The 18,782-nt window shown below is 37.3% G+C and overlaps 1 long non-coding RNA gene across 4 annotated transcripts in view; it reads right to left on the reverse strand.

The window, feature by feature from the left end:
* LOC117980066 (uncharacterized) overlaps nt 1-18,782 on the reverse strand; it is a 311,973-nt gene that overhangs the window by 152,749 nt on the left and 140,442 nt on the right. For 3 of the 4 annotated variants that reach the window (XR_010112032.1, XR_004671200.3, XR_010112034.1), the window contains exons 2-3: nt 15,266-15,359; nt 5,501-5,559 (exon numbers count right to left, since the gene is read on the reverse strand). This is a non-coding gene — a long non-coding RNA (uncharacterized LOC117980066). The remainder of the gene's footprint in view (nt 1-5,500; nt 5,560-15,265; nt 15,360-18,782) is intronic. The other variant, XR_010112033.1, reaches the window with a different exon arrangement.

Below are 18,782 nucleotides of genomic sequence, written 5' to 3' on the forward strand. Positions count from 1 at the left end.
TAAAATGCTTTTTAAAACAAAAATCCCACATGGTGTTAATGATAAGACAACATTCTTTTGGAAAGCATCTAAAATTTTAAGAATTACTTTTTTTCTATTCTCTTTCCCTAGGCTTTCTCTTCCAGTGGCTAAGTGTAATTCATTCTGCCTTATCAAGTATTATTCCAATCTCCATTCTCCTCCATTGTCCACACACATCACTTTAACTTAGGGTAACATCATAGCTATCTGAATTCCCACAATTATCTTATGTTTGTCCTTCAGCATCCATTCTTATTCCACTTGCTACATTCATTAAGCCACAAAGTAACTTTGATCATGTCACTTCTTTGCTTAAAACTATTGTAATAATATCCTCTTGCTCTCACTTAAGGTCAAACTGCTTAAAATGTTTTCAAAATCCTTTAGTTACTTTTCTGTTACAGTTCAATTACTCATTAAGTTAATTTTCCCTTAATTCCATCTCCTATTCCACAGCCTTCAAATCTAAGTTCCAGGCAGCTCTACCTTCTATTTTCCCAGGTTCTTTCTTACATCTTCATGTGAGCCCATTTGTTCTTGCTGTAGAACATGCTTCCTGTAGCCTGATTAACTTTTAAGCATTCAAATATAAAACATAGTTTTAATATCAATCACTTCCTCCATCATCACAACCAGTTATCTTCTAGTCTATTGGCTTAGAAACCTATAATTATCCTATTACTGCAACCTTCATCACATATGGGCAGATGGCACCTACCTCTTATTCTTGAAATTTTGCTCACTTTGGTGTCTGCAGTACAATTACATTTGATGAATGAATGAATGAATCAATCAATCAATCAATGAAAATTCATGAAAAGTGGAATATTTGGCATAGTATTATCAATTCTAGGATACTTTCCAAAATATACAATCCTTACTATCAGAAAAGTGTACATAATTGTGTTTATAATGACATTATTTAAAATAAAGCAATATTAGAAATCATCTAAAGGTTCAAATACAGAGCATTATTTAAATAGATTAGGATGGCAGTGGGCACTTACTGTTTGTTTACTTTAAAAATTAGTTCTCCTGGAAACCATCTCTCCTTCTTTCTTACCATTATGATTTATAAGTAATGGGCTCCACTTCCTCTTGAATAGTAGGCCCTGACTGGCTTAACCTAATCAGAATATTCCATTCTCCCAGAAGCAATAACTGGTCCAGGAATTGACAAAGAAAAACCATTCAGAACCAATGTAAATGAAAGATAATTGTTAAGGCTTCAAGAGAAGAAAATGTCTTTTTCCTTTGAGAATAGAAAGTGGAATGTGATTATAGTTTAAAGATCTGTGGTCTGGTACAAGGGCATCAATGTTTCATTTTTAATTAAACTTTTATTATGAAATAATTATAGGTTCATATGCAGTTTTAAGAAATAATACAGAAAAGGATAGGTTCAACATGCCTGACTAGAGATATCCAACATTTGCCCTCTCCAGAAAGAAGAACCGAAATTATGATTAGATAATTACACTGTGAAGAGAACATTTAGGAGAGAGCACTGGAGTTCACCAGAGAAGTCACACGAAACACCTGAGACACAGAAAGGGAAGGAAATGAGTGGCCAGCACAGCAAAGATTGGCTGAGAGCCTGGAGAGTAAGAGACCCTAAGCAGTCCACATCCTCACCAACGACTGCTGTAAGCCTAACCATGGAAGAACTCTGCTACCCACATGAATCCTGACACTAGCATGTGCAGTGATGTGGATTCCCTGCAAGGGCATTGCACCCAATCAGGAAGTCATGCTAAGACACATACGCCCTGGAGACCAAAGCAGCAGCAGCACAGTGCCATCATCAGAACACAGCCATCACTGAACTGCATTCTATCCTGGAAATCACAGCCCCCATATCTCCACACCCCAGGATACCCCACTGACATATCACAGTGCCCACCCAGGGGGCTACAGTGGCACAGCAAGGGCTGGACCCAAAGTTACTGCAATGTGCCTAGTACCCTAACTTTCATGGAGTACTATTTCCCATGGAAAAGATGGTGCAGCATACCAAGGAGGCAGCCCCCAGGACAAAGAAACCCAAAGTGTGTGCTTAATAGAGCATGAGAGCTCCCTGTCTGGGACTCTGAGAAGTGACCTACTCCCCAGGAATAGCACAATCTGTGGCTCCAGCAGAAATGTAGAATCTCCTCCTCCCTCATGCACACTGCTACAGCAGTTGCTGCCATTAAGATCTTAGGTAGGCAAGCCTCAGAGCTCACAGTCTGGGGCTGAAGGCATTGACCCTTCCCCCACTGGCAGAGTGGCCTCTATGCTCAGGCTGACACATAGAGAGTATGACCCTTTACCCCACTCTGCACACCACCACAGCTGAAGCTGCTGTTGCTGCATTTAGGGGGCTGCCTGTCTAGAGCTGAGTCGTAACCACACCCCCACTGGCAGTGTAGCCTGTATGCTCAGGCTTTCACATGAAATGCACTATAAAGACAAATATAGGATGAAATTAAAGAGGTGGGAAAAAAATACTCCATAGAAACAGAAACCAAAAGCAAGCTGGAGTAACTATACTTACATCAGATTAAACAGGCTTTAAGTCAAAAATAGTAAAACAAGACAAAGAAGGTCATTATATGAAAATAAGGGGATCAATCTAACAAGAGGATACAACAATTAGAAATATATATGCACCTAACACTGGTGCACACAGATTCATAAAGAAAATATTGCTAGATTGAAAGAGCGAGAAAGACTCTAATACAATAATAGTGGGGGACCACAACACCCCCACTTACAGCATTAGACATATCACCTAGACAGAAAATCAACAAGAAAACATGAGATATAAACTGGACCTTAGGACCAAATGAACATAACAGATATTTACTGAACATTCTATCCAATGACTACAGAATATACATTCTTTCCATCAGCACATGGAACATTCTCCAGGATAGACGGCATGTTAGGCTACATAACAAGTGTCAACAAAATTGTGAAAAGCAAAATTATGTCAAGAATCTTCTCAGACAACAATGGAAAAAGCTAGAAATCAAAAAACAAAAGAAACTTTGGAAACTATCCAAACAGCATAGTCCTGAAAAACCACTGGACCAATGAAGAAATTAAGATGGAAAACAAGAAAAGTCCTGAAACAAATAACAATGGAAACACAATTTATTAAAACCTGTGGGATGCAGCAAAAGCAGTGCTAAGAGGGAAGTTTATAACAATAAACGCCTACATCAAAGAAACAGGAAAAAAAATCAAATAAACTATCTAATCATGCACCTCAAGAACTAGAAAAGCCAGAACAAACCATATCCAAAATCAGCATAAAAAAGATATAATAAAGATGCAATAAGAACTAAACAAAATAGAAACCAAAAAAAAAAGGATTAATAAAAAGAAAAGTTGTTTTTTTGAAAATATGAATAAAATTGATAAACTACCAGGTAGGCTAACCAAAAAGAGAGAAGATCTAAATAAGCAAAATAAGAAATGAACGAATATACATCATTAGTGATCATCAGAGACTATGATGAACAATTATGTGCTAACAAAACAGAAAACCTAGAGGAAATCGATAAATTCCTGGAAATGTGCAACCAACATTGAATCAGAAGAAACAGAAAATCTGAGCAGACCAATAACAAGTAGTGAGATTGAATTAGTAATAAAAAAATCTCCCTACAAAGAAAAGCCCAGGACTGGATGGATTCACTAGGAAATTCTACTACAGATATAAAAAACTAATGCAAATCTTCCTCAAACTATTTCAAAAAATCAGAGGAGGGAATTCTCCCTAATTCATTCTATGAAGAAACTTGCCATATGTAGAAAGCTGAAACTGGATCCCTTCCTTACACCTTATACAAAAATTAATTCAAGATGGACTAAAGACTTAAATGTTAGCCCTAAAACCATAAAAACCCTAGAAGAAAACCTAGGCAATACCATTCAGGACATAGGCATGGGCAAGGACGTCATGTCTAAAACACCAAAAGCAATGGCAACAAAAGACAAAATTGACAAATGGGATCTAATTAAACTAAAGACCTTCTGCACAGCAAAAGAAACTACCATCAGAGAGAACAGGCAACCTACAGAAAGGGAGAAAATTTTTGCAATCTACTCATCTGACAAAGGGCTAATATCCAGAATCTACAAAGAACTCAGACAAATTTACAAGAAAAAAACAAACAACCCCATCAACAAGTGGGCAAAGGATATGAACAGACACTTCTCAAAAGAAGACATGCAGCCAAAAGACACATGAAAAAATGCTCATCATCACTGGCCATCAGAGACATGCAAATCAAAACCACAATGAGATACCATCTCATGCCAGTTAGAATGGCGATCATTAAAAACTCAGGAAACAACAGGTGCTGGAGAAGATGTGGAGAAACAGGAGCACTTTTACACTGTTGGTGGGACTGTAAACTAGTTCAACCATTGTGGAAGTCAGTGTGGCGATTCGTCAGGGATCTAGAACCAGAAATACTATTTGACCCAGCCATCCCATTACTGGGTATATACCCAAAGAATTATAAATCATGCTGCTATAAAGACACATGCACACGTATGTTTATTGCGGCACTATTCACAAAAGCAAAGACTTGGAACCAACCCAAATATCCAACAATGATAGACTGGATTAAGAATATGTGGCACATATACACCATAGAATACTACGCAGCCATAAAAAATGATGAGTTCATGTCCTTTGTAGGGACATGGATGAAGCTGGAAACCATCATTCTCAGCAAACTATCGCAAGGAGAAAAACCCAGACATCACATGTTCTCGCTCACAGGTGGGAATTGAACAATGAGAACACATGGACACAGGAAGGGGAACATCACACACTGGGGCCTGTTGTGGGGTAGGGGGAGTGGGGAGGGATAGCATTAGGAGATATACCTAATGTTAAATGACAAGTTAATGGGTGCAGCACACCAACATGGCACATGCATACGTATGTAACAAACCTGCACATTGTGCACATGTACCCTAAAACTTAAAATATAAAAAAAGAAAAAAAAAAAAAGAAAATAAAACAAAGAATTCCCACCCTAAAAAAAAAAAAAAAAAAAAGAAAGCATTACTGATACCAAAACCAGAAAAAGACACAACAAAAGAAGAAAGTTGAAGGCCAATATCCCTGATAAACAGATGCAAAAATGTTCAAAAATACCAGCAAATGAAATCCAACAGTGTAGCAGACAGATAATACACAATGATAAATTGTGATTAATATCAAGGATGCAGGGATGGCTTAACATATGCAAATCATAAATATGGAACATTAAATCAACAGAATGAAGGACAAAAACCATATCATCATCTCCATGGATACCAAGAAAGCATTTCATAAAATTCTACACCCCTTCATAATAAAAATTGTCAACAAACTAAGCACAGAAGGAACATATCTCAAAATAATAAAGATCATGTGTGACAAATCACAGCCAGCATCATAATGAATGAAGAAAAGTTGAAAGCATTTCCTTACCTGAAGCAAGAGAGGAACGCCCACTTTCACGACTCCTGTTCAACATAGTACTGGAAGTCCTATGCAGAGTAATCAGCCAAGAGAAAGAAATAAAAAGCATCCACATTAAATAAGAGAAAGTCAAAACATCCCTCTTTGTAAACAATATTATCTTATATTTAGAAAAAACAAAATACTTCACCAAAACCTCTTAGAACTAATAAATTCAGCAAAATTGCAAGATACAAAATCAACAAACCAAAATCAGTAGTATTTCTAAATGCCAATAGTGTAATTGCTGGAAAAAAATCAAGGCAGCAATCCCATTTACAATAGCTACAAAAATAAAACTTTTAAAAAAGCTAGAATTAAATTTAACCAAGGAAGTAAATGATCTTTAGAAGAAAAACTGCAACATCGATGAAAAAAACTGAAGATGATGTAAGCAAATGAAATACACATTTCATCCTCATGGATTGGAAGAATTAATATGACTAAATATGTCTAAAATATGTCTAAAAGAAAGAAATCTACACATTTAATGCAATCTCTATTAAAATATTGATGCTATTTTTGACAAAAATAGAAAAACAATCTTTAAATTTGTATAGAACCAAGAAGGACCAGAATAGTGAAAATAATCCTGAGCATCACCTGACTTCAAAACATACTACAATGCTACAGTAACCAAATACCATGATATTGGTATAAAAACAAACAGACAAATGGAACAGAGTAGAGAACCCAGAAATAAAGCCACATATTCACAGCCAACAGCCAACTGATATTTGACAAAGCAGACAAGAACACCCATTGGGAAAAGAACGCCCTCTTCAATAAATGGTGCTGGGAAAACTGGATAACCACATACAGAAGAATGAAACTGGACTCATATTGCTCACCATATTCAAAAGTCAACTCAAAATGGATTAAAGACTTAAATGTAAGTTCCAAAACTATAAAACTAATAGAAGGAAACATAGATAATACTCTTCAGACCACTGGGCCAGGCAATATTTTATGGCTAAGACCTCACAAGCATAGGCATCAAAATAAAAAATAAACAAGTGAAAATTTATATTCTGCACAACAAAATAATCACCAGAGTGAAGAGACAACATATAGAATGGGAGAAAATATTTGCAAACTACTCATCCAACAGGGGACTAATGTCCAGAATACATGAGGAACTCAAACAACTCAATAGTAAAAAATAAATAATCCCATTAAAAATAGGCAAAGGACATGAATAAACATTTCTCAAAAGAAGACATACAAACGGCCAACAGGTATGTGAAAAAATGTTCGTTATCACTAATCCTCAGAAAAATGCAAGTCAAAACCACAGTGAGATATCATCTCATCCCAGTTAGGATGGCTATTATTAAAAGGACAAAGCAATGGCCAGGCGCAGTGGCTCACATCTGTAATCTCAGCACTTTCGGAGGCCGAGGCAGGTGGATCATCTGAGGTCAGGAGTTCGAGACCAGCCTGATCAGCATGGTGAAACCCCATCTCTACTAAAAATATAAAAATTAGCTGTGCATGGTAGCATGTGACTGTAGTCCCAGCTACTGTGGAGGCTGAGACAGGAGAATCGCTTGAACCCGGGAGATGGAGCTTGCAGTGAGCCGATATTGTGCCACTGCACTCCAGCCTGGGTGACAGAGTGAGTCTCTGTCTCAAAAAAAAAAAAAAAAAAAAGACAAAGCATAACAGATATTGGAGAGGATGTAGAGAAAAGAGAACTCATACACTGTTGGTGAAAATGATGTAAATTAGCATAACCACTTGAAAACAGAATGAAGATTACTCAAACAACTTCAAATAGAACAACCATATGATCCAAAAATCCTACTACTAGTTATTTACTCAAATGTAAAGAAATCCATATATCAAAGTGATATCTGCAACATGCACTTGCATGTTTATTGCAGCACTATTCACAATACACAATAGCAAGGATATGGAATCAGCCTAAGTGTATGTCAATGAACAAATGAATAAAAAATTATGTGGTATATGTCCCATGAAATACTATTCAGACATAAAAAAGAATAAAATCATGTCATTTGCAACAACATGGATTATACTGAAGGCCATTATGCTAAGTGAAATAAGCCAGGCACAGAAAAACATAGGGCATGTTCTCACTCATATGTGGCAGATAAAAACCTTGATCACACAAACATGGAGAATAGAATGATAGATACCAGAGACTGGGAAGCTGAGATGAAGAAAGATTCGTTAATGGATACAAACATACAATAATATAGAAGTAATAAGTTGTGATGTTTAATAGCAGACTGTGGTGACTAAGCAACTATATATATATTTTTTTTATATTTCAACATAACTAGAAGAGAGGTCCTCAGATGATACCAACTTAAAGATATGATACATATTCAAGGTGATATATACCTCACACATCCTAACTTGGTCATTACATATTTTATACATGAAACACTCACAAGTACTCCATAAATATATAACATATGTATTAAAAAAGAAACAATACAAATAGTTTCTATGTACTTGATACCTAATTTCCACCAATGATAAGATGTTGAAAAACTACAATACAGTATCACAGCCGAGATATTGACATTAATACAGTTAAGATATTGAGCAGCTCCATTACAAGGATACCTAACATTGTCCTTTTATAGTCACTCCTATCTCTCTCTTACTCTACCCCTCTCTCCCTATCCCTGACCCCTGGCAATCTTTAATGTGATCTCCATTTCTATAATTTTGTCATTTCAAAAGTGTTACATAAATGTAATCATAAATTTTGTAACCTTTTACACATGGCATAATTCTCTGAATATTCATCTCAGGTTTTGAGTGTATCAATAGTCTATATTTTTTAATTGCTAAGTAGTATTCCATATTCCATACTATGGATGTATCACTGTTTGTTTAGGCATTTACCTGTTGAAGGATTAGTTCCAGTTTTTGGCCTATTAAAACTAAAGCTACTATGAGAACTGTTATACAGGTTTTTGAGTGAAATAAGTTTTCATTTATCTGGCATTGATGACCAACAGTGCAATTGCTGGTTTGTATGTTTAGTTTTACATGATACTGTCAAATGGTTTTTCAGAATGGCTATACCATTTTACATTTCTACCAGCAATGTGGTAATAATCTCACCATTGATTATACATATAGTAATTCTATTATAGCAGTAGATTTTTTTAAAAATGGATTATATTTTATAACTGTATGGTGGTATTAAGAGATGCTCAATGGTTAGGTAATGACTTCAAATAACATTTAATTATTTTAGAGTGCCTAAACAGGATTTTAAATAACTAATTAATTATAAATTCCCAGGAAAATAATCCAACACTTAACCATTAAAGTAAATTTTCTAAGACTGCAATTTCTAACTAGTGTGTCAGAACAGACTGCTGGGTCACAGGTAGAGGGCCGAAAAGGAAGAGGAGTCCCGGAGGCATCCTGGTGCTGGTATTTCCCCCCTCTGTTTTAGGACAATGGAAAGACCTGTGAGTAGGGGTATTTGGGGGACTGGGTGAACTAGCTACTGACTAAAAGAAACAGGAGTATTTTAATATTTTAATAAACTAAATGCCTTTAAAAAATCAGGCTGAATGTGTATCAGCCTATTTACAGGTGTGCTGAGATACTGGCCTTACAGCGCTTGGGCTGGTCAAGTGGAGACTGAGTAACCAGTTGCCTCATTTGGCTAGGACGATGGGGTCATTCTCCTCTAGCCACAAACAGCCTAGGTCAAGTCACCTCACTGGGCCACAGAAATGTCATTTTCTATGTCTCTTTTGATGTCATAATCTATGAAGCACTGTTCTAAGTCAGAGATGTGCCACTCACCTCTTGATTTCTATTTATCTTAACATTTTTTCCACTAAATTGAGCAATATGCTTTATTATATTCATGTGTATTTGTGGTGTCTTTCTTGATCATTAACAAAGTTAACTGAAGTAGGGCAGTTGAAGCAAGAAATTATGGTTTCAAAACTTGGCTCCATAATTTACTGTGTGAATGTGGAATACACTTTTAATTTCTTTATAGCCACAAATTGCTTCATGATTAAAATGACAGGATAGGAAGAGAGATTCATCCAAGTAACAATTATTTGTTGAGCTTTTGTGAATCTTTAAAATAACCGGTATCTGTGAAATCAGAGCCTTATACATTTCAAAAACTTGGCTAAATAGAAAGGAGGCATTTGAAGACAATTTTGAAATCCTTATGTTAAATATTGTCTGTAGATGACATGGACTGTATTTGAGGATAGAAAAGTCAAGGAATGCAATTAATAGAGTCAAGCAGATCTCAAGTTTACATTTAAGTTTGAACACGTAAATGGTTTAACCTCATAATACTCAGTTTCCTTACAAACAAACTAGATTGAAATAGCACACACCAACAAGGCGCTGTGGCTTACACCTATAATCCCACAACTTTGGGAGGCCGAGGAGGGCAGATCAATTGAGCTCAGGAGTTCAAGACCAGTTTGGGCAACATGAAACCCTGTCTCTACTAAAAAAGAAAAAAAAAAAAATAGCCGGGCATGGCGGCATGTGCCTGTGATCCCAGCTACTGGGGAGGCTAAGGTGGGAGGATTACTGGAGCCCGGGAAGTTGAGGCTGTGATGAGCCGTGATTGCACCAGTGCACTCCAGACTGGGTGACAGAGCAGGACCCTGTCTCAAAAACAAAGAACAAAAACAACAACAAAAAATAGCACATGCCTAGAAAGTTGGTGTAAATATGAAATAAGGTAATATATTTAGCACAATTTTTACAGCTCTTGGTACATAGTTCTCATTAAGTGTTATTAGTATGTATTTGACTCTTGTGAAGATGAGATCATTCATATCCATGCTGTAATCTCCCCTGCCACTTTTGTCAGTCAAGAAAAAGGCTAAATGTAAGCATAGTAAATGAAAATATCTCAACTATGTGTGGTAGATCTAAAGATATTAGGTGTCTTACCATGCCTCAATTCTAAACAACCTTCTTAAATAGCCTGGAGTTTGTAAGAAGAGGCTAATTTACCCTTCAATTTTGAATAGTTACATAAAAAATTTAACTAGCTTAGCCAGATTATATAAACTCTCAAAAGGAGATGTAATAGCTTAGAGTTATCACTTGACATATTTTATTACTCCTTTCCATTAGGTAATTGCTTCATACTAATGTTAAAACTCGGGCTTATAAATGCTATTTATAAGACTATAAAGACTCCTTTTTTTTCTTTTTGTAATCTCTCTTCTTTGTCTTGGCAGACAGTTCAGTCTCTCACTATGAAAAAGGGACAGACATCAGCAGTATGTGATAAAATCAGACAAAAAATACAATACTCTCTAAATAATCTTAGTGTTAATTACTAATAATTACTCAAACTTTTCCTTAAAATTCATCCAATGAGTATATTGTCTGGCTTAAAATTTGTGTTTAAAAGAGTTATATTTTGAAAACATATATGTATGTAGATGAATGTGTGTGTATATATATGTTATATGTAGATTAGATAGGCTATGCCTAAATTTTATCAATACAATTTAGCTAAAAGGTGCTAAAGAGCATTTCTCATTATATATTAATACCTAGGCTGTCAGAAAGTTCTACCACCCCACTCTACTACCATTGCCTTCTAGGCTACATAAATTTGACTAAATTGACTTGCTGAGACCCTGTGCAGATATTTTTCAGTCTTCAAATTGAGGTGGGCATTTCCAAGATTCAAAAAAAAAAAAGTACACATTTTAAGCTGCAACACTCACGAACTATGTGATTTTGCATAAGATGATCCCTCTGAGAATCAGCTTCCACATTTTAGAAATAGAGAATCAATTTGCTGCATAAAATGTTATATGTATATATGTATATTGCATTAGGTAACATCAATAACTCTGACATAGAACCTGCTGCATAGTATACACTGGAGGTTTCCTTCTCCCCTTCAATGGATGAGAATACAAGTGAGTGACTCTATATCTAAGAAAAAGAGGCTTAGGTGCTTTTAACAGTGAATTCTATTCCTATCATGACTGTTGATCATAATCTGGATGGTAACTGAAAATCCTAATAATTGGCATCAACCACTTCTGAAGTGTGACATGGGTAAGGTCCTTCATTTACATGTTTACTACACTATTATTTAATATAGACAGATATGATTAAATTTGAGGTATCCACTTACATTACCCAAATAAATAAGAGACTGGTTTTAAGTAAGCTGCTGATTTTCCCCTCAAAACTGAGAAATACTCTCAGCTTCACCTAGGTTGCCAAATTAACATGAATGTGCTGATTAAGCTACAGTTAATTTGTGAGCTCTCCCTAAGCAACTGCCATTCATTACATACATAGCACACAGTATCCTCTGTTTCGGAGAATTCCGAAAGTTTCAGAATTTCTATTTTTTAAATCAAGGATTAAAAAACTGCCACCTCACCAAAGTTGTGCAGAATTTAGTATGTTATGACTCTTTTTGTTTATTAATTGAAGTTACATAATTTTATTTTCAGGAGATCATGATCTTACCAAGTATACTTAACCCCACAAAGAAAATCAAAAGACATCTTTATCTTTTCAGAAAAACACCGACAATCTATAACTATGAGCAATTTATTTTGTATATCAATATTTTATTCCTTTCTGTTGCTGAATATAATTTCATTACAGATGCACCATCCTTTGTTTATTCATTCCTCAAGTGAGAGACACTTGGGAGTTTCGAGTTGTAGATAACTATGAATAAAGATATTATGTACTTACAGCTATCTGTGTGAACATAGATTTCATTTCCCTTGGAAAGTACATAGGAGTGGACTGTTGTAATGCAGTGAGTGAATGTTTAACTGTATAAAAACTGCCATAGCCTTTTTCATAGTAGCTGTACTGTTTTTCTATGTTGATCAGTGATATATGACAGTTCCAGCTGTTCTGAATTCTTTTCCAACACTTAGCACTAAGTATTGTCAGGTTTTTCCTACTAATTCTAATGACTGTGTAGTGGTATTTCAGTATGGTTGCAATTTTGATTTCCCAAATGATTAATGATATTAAGCATCTGTTGATATGCTCATTAGCCATTTTCTCTGATGAACTGTCTGATCAAATCTTCTGACAATTATTATGTTTGGTTATTTCATTCTCTTATTGTTGAGTTTTAAGAGTTCTTTATATTTACAGATAGAAGTTATTTATCAGCTATGTAACTTTCAAATATTTCTTCTCATGTTTTTATATTTTAATCCTCTTAACAGAGTGTTTCATAGAACCAATTTTGATGATGTTTAATTCTTTCTTATTTTATATATAGCATTGAGAGGTGACAGCGTGCTGGCAGCTGTGGGTCACTCGGCACCTCCCTGGCCTGGGCGCCTACTCTGGCCATGCTTGAGGAGCCCTTCAGCCTGCCACTGCACCATGGGAGCCCCTCTCTGGGCTAGCTGAGGCCGGAGCCAGCTCCCTCTGCTTGTGGGGAGGTGTGGAGGGAGAGGCGCAGGCGGGAACCGAGGCTGCGTGCAGGCCAAAGTTCCAGGTGGGTGCCAGCTCCATGGCCCCTCACTCAGAGTGGCTGGCCGGCACTGCTGGCCTGGGCAGTGAGGGGCTTAGCACCCAGGCCAGCAGCTGCGGAGGGTGTGCCAGGTGCCCCAGCACTGCCAGCCGGCCCGCATCACACTGGAATTCTCCCCAGGCCTCAGCCACCTCCCCGCAGGGCAGGGCTCCTGACCTGCAGCCCACCTGGCCCGAGGCTCCCCCCACCCCCGCCCAGCCCCCACCTGCCCCCCTTCCCCCCCACCTTCCCCCCTTCCCCCCCACCTGCCCCCCTTCGCCCCCACCTGCCCCCCTTCCCCCTGCCTGCCCCCTTCCCCCCACCTGCCCCCCTTCCTCCCCACCTGCCCCCCTTCCTCCCTGCCCCCACCTTCTCCCACCCCCTTCCCCTCCCCTGCCTTCCCCCCCTTTTCCCCCCCTTCCCCTTCCCCCGTGGGCTCCAATGCAGCCCGAGCTTCCCTGACGGGCACCGCCCCCTGCTCTGCAGCGCCCAGTCCCATGGACTGCCCAAGGGCTGAGGAGTGCAGACATCTGCATGGGACTGGCGGGCAACTCCACCTGTGGCCCTGGCGCAGGATCCACTAGGGGAAGCCAGCTGGGCTCTTGAGTCAGGTGGGGACTTGGAGAACTTTTGTGTCTAGCTCAAGTCTTGCAAATGCACCAATCACCACTCTGTGTCTAGATCAAGGTTTGTAAATGCACCATTCAGCACCCTGTCAAAATGGACCAATCAGCTCTCTGTAAAATGGACCAATCAGCAGAATGTGGGTGGGGTCAGATAAGAGAATAAACGCAGGCTTCCAGCCAGCAACGGCAACCTGCTAGGGTGTCTTGCCATATGGTGGGAGCTTTGTTCTTTCGTTCTTTGCAGTGAGTCTTGCTGCTGCTCACTCTGTGGGTCTGCACTGCCTTTATTAACTGTAATACTGCGAAGGTCTGCAGCTTCACTCCTGAGGCCCACAAGACCATGAACCCATAGGGACGAATAAACAACTCCGGATGGGAGGAACAAACAACTCCAGACGCACCGCCTTAAGAGCTCTAACGCTCACCGCGAAGGTCTGCAGCTTCACTCTTGAAGCCAGTGAGACTACGAACCCACCAGAAGGAAGAAACTCTGAACACATCCAAACATCAGAAGGAACAAACTGCGGACACACCATCTTTAAGAACTGTAACACTCACAGCGAGGGTCCGCGGCTTCATTCTTGAAGTCAGTGAGACCAAGAACCCGTCAATTCTGGACACAGCATGCCACAAATAATTTTTACTACATTTTCCACTAAAAGTTTCATAATTTTCCATTCTAATATTAGGTGTATAATCTTATTTGAATTAATTTTATACAAGGTTTAAAGTATCAATTAAGCTTAATTTTTTGCCTATGGAAGTCCAACTATTCCAGGGTAATTGCTTGAAAATACTATACTTTCTTTATTGAATTACTTTTGTCTGTGAAAAATCAGTTGTCAATGTTTATGGATGGAAAGGAGTAGAGAGGAAGAAAGAAGGAAGGAAGGAAGGGTGAAATAGAGGAAGGAAGAAAAAGAAAAGAAAAAATGAAAAGATCAGTGTTCATTTTTAGACAGTACATGTGATTATGTATCTCCACTAGGATTTTTCAAAAAACAAGTTTAGTGTAGATTATTTTATACCCAGTAGATTATTTTTATACTCATATCTTGCACATATGGATAACTAAAGGTAAATTGGACGGTCAAATTGTATTGTCTCTTAATATCTCTTTTAAATAAAACGTAAATCACACCTCTAATGTTACAAAAATGTGTTAAATTTCAATTTTACTTAAAGCTAGTAATGAGTGCATTACTTTAAAAATATTACACTTTATAAAAATCTCTTTTTAAAAGCACAAAAGAGAAGTATGTCATATACTTTATACACCATCTTAGGTCTTTTTGGAATGATTTGTTTCTGACCTTTGTCTCTTTGTTCAAACCCAGTTGAAAAACAAGGTAAATAAGGTTTTATTTTGTTCCTGGACCAAGTCTGGTTGGGAAGATAGAGGAGTAAATCAATGTTAAGCTACTATCATTCATTCCACAAATAATTATTAAGTAACTAGCCCTCTTACCCATTCCTGGAAAAAAAAAAAAAAGAAACAAGGCAAAAATACAAAAATAACGGTTCTTATAAACGTTGTTTTATAATAAGGAAAACAGACCATACAAGAATAACACAATAGGCCAGGCCAGATGCAGTGGCTCATACCTGTAATCCCAGCACTTTGGGAGGCCAAGGTGGGCGAATCATGAGGTGAGGAGATCGAGACCATCCTGGCTAACACGGTGAAACCCCGTTTCTACTAAAAATACAAAAACAAAATGTTAGCCGGGCGTGGTGGCAGGTGCCTGTAGTCCCAGCTACTTGGGAGGCTGAGATGGGAGAATGGTGTGAACTCGGGTGGTGGAGCTTGTAGTGAGCCTAGATCTGCACTCCAGCCCGGGTGACAGAGTAAGACTCTGTCTCAAAAAAGAAAAAAGAAAAAAAAGAGAATAACACAATAATATAAGATTATTAAATTGCATGTTAGAAATTGAAAATTACAATAGGGAAAAAATAGAATGGAATAAAGGTGTTCCAGTTTATAAACACTGCAATTTAAACTGTGTTGGTAAGATTTATTTGAAAAGAGATGATTTTAGCAAGACTTGAAAAGCATGAGGTAGTTAGCTACATAGATATCTCAGGAGAGAGTATTCCAGGCAAAGAAAAGGCCAGTGCAAAATCCCTAAGGCAAGTGTGCACCTAATGAATGTAATAAAAAATGTAGAGGTCAGGGTAACAGGAGCAGAATGAACAAGGGGGAAAAAAGGAGATGAGATCATGTAAAAACTAGTGGGCAATTGCGAGGCCTTTGGCATTGCATCTCCTGAGATTAAACTGGAACCCATGATAGAGTTTTAAGTAAAGATGTGGTGCAAACTAATGTCTGTTTTTAAATGGCTGCTACGTTGAAAGACAACTGAGCAGTTCAAGGAGAAGGAGAGGTAAGTGATGTAGGCCCATACAGCTGCAAGAGCTCGGAGGTCATGATTCTCAGCCTAAGTCAGGAAAGCTTTCTGACAGAAGTTACTCTAGAGTTGTCATGTACTGTTGATTGAATTTTGGTGCCTAACTAGTGGATAAGGTCAATGAGACATTTGCCTTTAGTGGGTTTACAAAGAGTAAGAGTTTGAGTTATCTCCACCCTAAAAATAATAAAACAGATCAATACTAGGAGCTTGTAGCTTAATCTCCTCAAAGGCATCAGAAATTATAGACAAGAACTTTTTTGTAATTTTTGTGAACATTATAACTTTAAAGTTTACTTTATTTCTTACTATTATGTGGAATCCTGGAATCAGCTAATATCACCCATGTTTCTTATCTGTAGACAATAAACAAAATTCAGTGGCTGTTCTGTTCTTCTTTCTATATCTTATATAATTACTCTTATGCTTTCCATCCAAAATCACCTCAGCATGCATTTTGAAACTCCCTTTCTATTGCAAATAATTTCCTTATAAAAGCTTGTAACAGAAAATATCTCTCTATTCTTTCCTAATTGAGTACTAGAAATCCCCTAAGCCCTCTTTGGTGGAGAATACTTGTTCACCATGTCATTTGGAATTCCCAGGTCAGGAGTTTTATTGAGGAGAAGGAAAGAGTCAGCATTACTTTTGTTACTTTGTGTCACTTCCAAACCTTTGACCTCCATCTTCTTATGTACAAGGCCACAATGTTTTTGAAGCTCATTCCATCTAGACTAGTTTATTCTATTAATGTCTATTCGAATTATTTTCCATAATAATTGAGGCCATAGACATCTGTCTTACTGTTTTTTTTTTCTTGAATTCTGTTACCCTAATTGTTATAACTCATTAACATTAATCACCAAGTATATCTGACTTACCACTTTCTTTTTGACCTGTTAGGATCACATGTGAGACTCCTCTGTTTTGACAAAAGCATTGTGAGCAGAAATGTTCTATATTACTTTCTAGCCAGATAGTTTAATTGCTGGTTTGAGATGCACCAGAGTACTTTTTTCCTCTGGCATGACAAGAAGTAATACTTGTTGATAGTGTTTACTGCTTCAGCCAAGATCCCTAAATAGGTATGAAAAATAGAATGCTTAAGCAGACTAGTGAGGGGCTAGCAGCATGAGTGAAATATACACATTTGTTTTAACCCACTGAGATATGGATGGGTTGATAATGTAGCATGAATTAGCCTACTCTGCCACTGAGTAACTTATATGTTGTAATAAAATTGAATTAACATATGTGTTATTGGCTAATGGGTGGGCTGGTTGTGGTTGGAAACTGTTATCGTAAAGTGAAAGTATGACAATCCTTATTACACAGTGGCAAAATAGTTAAATTCTCACCACTATAAGACAAAATATATTTTATGAACTTAACAGAACTAGAAAAGAGATCGAAGAACAAAATTCTAGCAGTGTGTTTTGGCTATAGTTGACAAATTGCTATAAAAAAGGGATGAGCTCAGAAAATGTTTGCATGATTGAAAGCAGAAGGAAGAATAAAAATAATCCAGAAATTCAGAGACTTGTAGGATTGAAAGATGTAGCTGTTTCTTATCACCAACTTATAAAATACAAAACTAAGAAGGCCTTTAAGTGTAAGGGCTGATTAGAATACATCCTTGCTGTAAGATTCAAATGAATGTTATGGCTGCCACAACAGCTGGTAAGACATGTGAAAGAATTTAGGTACTATCCGGCACACTTCTCCCTTAGACAAAATGGCCAAGTGAAAAGAAATTAGAAGTATAATTTCTTAGGTAACAGAGGCAGATTATGTCAAGAAAGAGACATAGAAGAAAGGCATGTTTATCAATGGACTGTGAGTACGAGTATCAGCACCTCAAAAAGAATAGCTCTGAGAAATTTGTACTACTAAAAAAGCCATGGTCCTGGATATGTGCTCTCCAAGGTGGTAGCCACCAGGCACATGGAGCTATTGAGTGTGTCATGTGGCTAATGTGATGAAAGAAATTAAATTTTTAAATTTTATTTTGATTAATTTAAATTAAAATCCTGAAGCATGTTAAATTTTTTTGTTAAACACAATTTTATTTTTTGGAAAGCCTGTTTCCACTGAAAATGTAGCATCATAATTGAGATATCTGTACATGTAAAATATACCCTGCACTTTCAGACTTAGTAAAAAAAAAAAAAAAGTAAAATATCTCATTCATGATCATTTTATATTGACTGTAAAATATAACATTTTACACATTTGGGTTAAATAACGTATATTAGGAAAATGAATTTTACCTGCTTATTTTAAAAAAAAATTTTAATGGAATATTTTTAAATGGCTTAAGTGGTCTGCATTATGTTTTAGCAGATTGTACTGACTGGATTGAAAAACAGTTGTGACAATTTGGGACTTTAAATCATCCTCGCACTCCTATACTTGAGCAGGCTTGAAACAAGCTGAGACAACCAGATGCCCAACCTCCAGGAAGCCATATTATCTACTTTACCTGTTTAAATATGGCAAAGTAAAAGAATGGAGGGAAAAAAAAGTCTTCTCCAGAGAGCAGCTTGAGAGCCATGAAAGCAATGGACCATGGAGCTCCTCTCAAGAGGGGATAATCCTCATCCCCAAGGAGTGGGCACTCATAATTTCTGCCTAAGGAGATAAATACAGAACATTTGTTGGTTGCTGTGTCTTCCATTACTCTCCTCTCTCAGTGTGTATTACTGATATTCCCT

Source organism: Pan paniscus, chromosome 3, assembly GCF_029289425.2.
Source record: "Pan paniscus chromosome 3, NHGRI_mPanPan1-v2.0_pri, whole genome shotgun sequence".
Lineage (NCBI taxonomy): Eukaryota > Metazoa > Chordata > Mammalia > Primates > Hominidae > Pan > Pan paniscus.